Source organism: Pecten maximus, chromosome 1, assembly GCF_902652985.1.
Source record: "Pecten maximus chromosome 1, xPecMax1.1, whole genome shotgun sequence".
NCBI classification, from domain to species: Eukaryota; Metazoa; Mollusca; class Bivalvia; order Pectinida; family Pectinidae; genus Pecten; species Pecten maximus.
The window spans coordinates 18,517,714-18,522,767 of NC_047015.1; the positions used below are offsets into that span (position 1 = coordinate 18,517,714).

Here is a 5,054-nt window from a genome sequence, read left to right on the forward strand (position 1 = left end):
GGTAAGCGGCCGATGTTAAGAGTCTGTAGTGTCCTTGTTACGTTATACATGTAAGTAAAGATTAAGGTAAGCGGCCGATATTAAGAGTCTGTAGTGTCCTTGTTATGTTATAAGTAAAGATCAAGGTAAGCTGTCGATGTTAAGAGTCTGTAGTGCCCTTGTTATATTATAAGTAAAGATCAAGGTAAGCGGCCGATATTAAGAGTCTGTAGTGTCCTTGATTTCAAGTTCTACATAGTACATCAGATCGACATGATACATAACGTTGTTATCTAAATGTAACACATCGTCAATATATTTACAGGTGAAATTGAAGGACTTTTCAAGGTCGCTGTTACTTGTTCTGATAAGCTGGTCAACATAATCAGCTTCGTGTGAAAACATGTCAGTTAACAGAGGGGCGCAGTTTGTTAACATGCCTGCTAATAGTCTATTGAAAGACCTGGTAACCAGAGTCTACAAAGATGTTGTCGATAAGATCACGATTTCATCTTCAGCTTGTTTTATTTTGAGCTCTAGTCGTATGTTTTACGAAATACGCGTATACTTCCGTATATATCGCTGCTAGTCTTTCTTTGAAAAGGAAGCTCTCATTACAAGAAAACGCAGGAAGAGAAGATGAAGGATCCAGCTTAACAAGCCGAAGTAATAATAAGAGACACTGTATATAATCTTCATTTATTATTATAATAAAGTAAAACAATATTGTGCAGAAATGCTTAATGTATCACAATCAGGTCACATCAATTAAACAAACCATTAAACCAACAGGAATGCAGTAGTTATCACACAAGCTTTTACATTCATGTACAGCCATTCCGACCTGTTACCGCGAAAAGGGTTGAGTTAGATTATAAAATGGGTGGACCGATCTATTGATGTGAGGTGATATGGAAGTCTGTATGGTCAGGTGTGTCAAAAATCGATGTTTCCATATATGTTTTCTATCCACACGGCGGTAATGATGACGAAAACCTAATCTGAAGTGCAGACCTGAGGGCGGGTCGGCTTTCCCCCTCGTTTTAATGGAGTTTGTATGTAGGTCGGTCCACATTCCATTTTTAACAGGCCGATAAAACATCAGAAACCTTCGGATTAGGCACAAATAGGAGTGGAAACATCTTTTTATTTACAAGACCATATAATTAATTACTATGTAACTCCGATCTGACATTTAAACGAAGAATGTTCCATTTAACTACAAGGCTACCATATCCAACCTCAATTTAACTACAAAACCTTCGTATTTTATTTAACTTCAGAGCCCATCTCGAAATTAGCTCGTCTTAGATGGAAAATAATGAAGTATTAACTTCTATCCTCATAAACCCGTAATTATGTCATTAATGTGGTCCTCTGTATCGGCAGACAGAGACTTAATATACCATGTTACAACACATTGATTAGCCTGCTACACGTAAATTTTGTAGATGAGAATCTATGCTATTTTAATAACTAAATCTAAAAAAATATCCGTGTAAATATTTTTGGAATCTTTGGAAATTCCGCCACACGACTAGAATTAAGAAGAGTGAATGCATGTATCCGCGTGAAAACTGAACACAGTTACAAATGTTCTGAGACTCCCAAAACACAACCAGCTTTATAACATATACACGTATAATTAACAATCTGATGTAAAGTAACGAAATGCTGTTTATAACGTTTCTTAGAGCTAATCAAAAAGAACCTGTCCAGCAGTCCACTTATTATACACGTTTCCATATTTCTTGACACTAAGCACAACGGTTAATATTGACCTAAGCAAACAAATATACCGTCGGTGTTACGTGCATCCTACCGCTATTTCTGGTTACAAACCTATTATAACGTTTCCCCTCATTAGTTATATTTCCGCAGTTTTACAAAAAATAAACCAAAGCGGATGTGTACTTCTGTGGAACACAACTTCTGATATTAACTTTCAGGACCGTCATCACATCCTCGAAAATATGATAATATAGACTTCTATAAAAACATAATAACCTCAGCTGTATGCATGTCCCTTGTAAAAACGCCACCGAAAGCAGATACAATATTAGACTTCAGTAGTGAGTTAGTTCTGAGTCAGTTCTGACTAGTATAAACGTATATATAAGCTTTTTATTTGATTCTGAATTAGAAATAGTCAAACGTAACCACTTTATTTTTTAATCACTTTACCATCATTTTAGTCCGTCTGGTGGTACCGACCTTTTACTGACGTTTATGATGGATTTTGCAAATGCTTTACTTTACTGCTTTAATGAATACGAGTTGACTTAGTTAATCTGAATTAAAACCTATATATTTTAAGTTAGGATTGACGTAAGTAAGACCTATATATATTAAGTTTAGGATTGACTTATTAAAGATCTGTATATTTTATGTTTAGGATATATTTTAAGTTTAAAATTGATGTGATTGATATATATACAATATGTATTAAAGTTAGGACTGACTTAATTAAGACCTATATATTTTAAGTTTAGGGTTGACTTAACTAAGACATATATATTTTAAGTTTACAATTGACTTGATTAATACAAGCATTTTAAGTTTAGAGTAAACTTAGTCAATGCCTATATTATGCTATTTGCTAACTACTCAGCTCCACATCCCTATTATTTTTCCATTAGTAGTTTTACCGATGATAACATGAAGATTCCTTCGGTGTGTCCACAGAAGGTGAAACCGAAGCCTACATATTTCAACAGACCTTACGCCTTTCAACATAACGCACTGTTGAACCATCGATTTTTTTTTCTCTCAAAAACAATAAAACGAATATAAATCCCACTACTTATCTAAACATAAGAAATGTATGACAAATGAACTGTAGTGGGACTTGTCACCAGGCCTGCAGAGAAATGGTAAAATAATTATCTTGTTTTGTGAGATAATATTCACAACGAGAACATAAGGCTGTATTATCAAATGGCTATCGATCGCCTGGATAAAAAAGATGATAATTGATTATTTTAACACAAGGATCATGCTATATAACGTAAAATGATTTCTTAGATACTGTTTTTTCCCCAACGTGACACCACCAATCGCTAGGCGTCGTCTCACCGACTGTAGTCTGTTTTGTCGGCGAGAGGAAGAATCCCCTTCACATAAAATAATGGTCACGGATAGCTTTCATGCTCATTTAAAACTACATCCTTTCATAGTAACCGTGGAAATTCAATAATAAGATGACAGTACAACTCAACCCACTATAGTTACACTAGGACTATCTGTACAGGACATACACCACGACTATCTGTACAGGACAAACATAAAATGTTATGTAGGGATTATGCACATAAAAAACCTTTATAATCATATAGGGCAACATATAATGTAGACCAACAAAACTCCAACAAACATTCTACACTTACAATTAACGCACACACTCGCACAAAACCTGTAACAAAGGTTACAGCATATTACAAATTTGTTGATGTGCATATATTTATGTGATCAGAAATGCCCCCTTTCGCTGCTACAATATAAAATACTGTTCTCGATATGTTTTGCTAGTGTGAAAAGTCGACCCATTCCCAAGCTTTCTACCTTGGTCCTTCATCAGGGGCGATTTTATCCTGAATTGCCTGATCAAGGATCCTAACTTCTGTTATATCTACATAACAAACAGGGCTTTAAAAATATGGATTTTATTTATAGCAGGTGGTTAGTTGAAGTCAATCACTGATTAAGGGCTAAGCTAGAAAGCTGAGTGACCGCATGTAATTATTCTAAAAAAGAATTTGCACGAATTATTATGATACATATTTAGTTTCGTAACCAAATGCATACTTCATACATACTTAGTACACTCATCTATTGTTCGACTGTAACACTGTACAAAACATACAAGATTCATGATACTCGGTGAGATTAACCACCGGTGGGAGAATGTTTTATCATACAAGCATGAATTCATGGCCCCTGAATTATCTATTGTGTTTACCTGCTTTTCTGGTTATACGTTAAAAACGCAAGTGGTATTTTACACATTAAAAAGAAGACCCAGTGGTTTAAAATACATCGAAATAAACAAGGCCATTATTGCTCACCTTATCTTAATAGAGAAATCGTTCACCTTATGTCAGCTGTCATTGCAAATACACGTACATACGACTTTTAAGGCAATTTCCCCTTTCGACGAAATAGGCGAGACCTCTTCCAGTCCCACATTAATTGTTGTCTAGTTGTTACAAGTACAGGCGAAGGTAACAGATGGTGGCACACTGCTACTATGCCAGAGCGTTAGCTCACATGACCATCCATACAAGTAGTACTAAAACTTTACGTGTTCAGTTTCTATATTACATTGTACATATATATAAATATATATTATGAGACAGTAGTAGTCAGAATGATTACATGTACGGTATTCGACCTTATAATAACCTGCCCCTATAACCTTTTTTCAGTAAATGGGATGCCAGAGCCAGGGACATGTATGTACGTCCCTGCGAGTGCTAATTAAAACATAAAGCTTCGATGCCTCACTAATGTGCTCACTTAATTTACAGTCTTTTTACCCCAAGACTTCGGATCATTTTGACTACAAAACGATATATATATATCAGTGGAACTTCGTTAACTCGAAGTCGACGGGACCACGGAAAAACTTCGAGTTATCCGAGTGTTCGAATTAAGCGAGTTATCGTTTTTGGTGAAAAGTTTGGTCAATATTTGTCAACATTATATAATCATTATAACTTCGCTCTGTCGCTCATCAGTTTAGTGTGAAGACTGGTCAATACATGTAAATATATATGTAATGTTTCGTTATGTCACTTGTAATTTGGTGTAGTTTTGTCGATATACAGTCACGATAAAGTTTCTTTCACTTAGTCACTTCAATAACGATCTGATGTGCAAGTCATGTTTGCAAAAGGTAAACGATAAAACGGAATTCGACAAAATAACAAGTTATTAATGTCAAAACAAATAACCGTTTAAGTTTAACACAGATTGCATACAAAACGTAACAGAACCATTACCTTTTATTGGACATATATAAAATACTGTTTGATCGGCCTACTTACTTTTTATTGATAACCACGCCATTTCCATGT

At 35.1% G+C, this 5,054-nt stretch overlaps 1 long non-coding RNA gene across 1 annotated transcript; it reads right to left on the reverse strand.

The window, feature by feature from the left end:
- Positions 1 to 662: 662 nt before the first annotated feature.
- Positions 663 to 4,558, reverse strand: LOC117326946. The gene is made up of 2 exons (XR_004532534.1): positions 2,453 to 4,558; positions 663 to 2,318 (listed from the first exon to the last, which is right to left on the reverse strand). It is a non-coding gene; the product is annotated as an uncharacterized LOC117326946 (long non-coding RNA).
- Between the last annotated feature and the right edge of the window lie 496 nt (positions 4,559 to 5,054).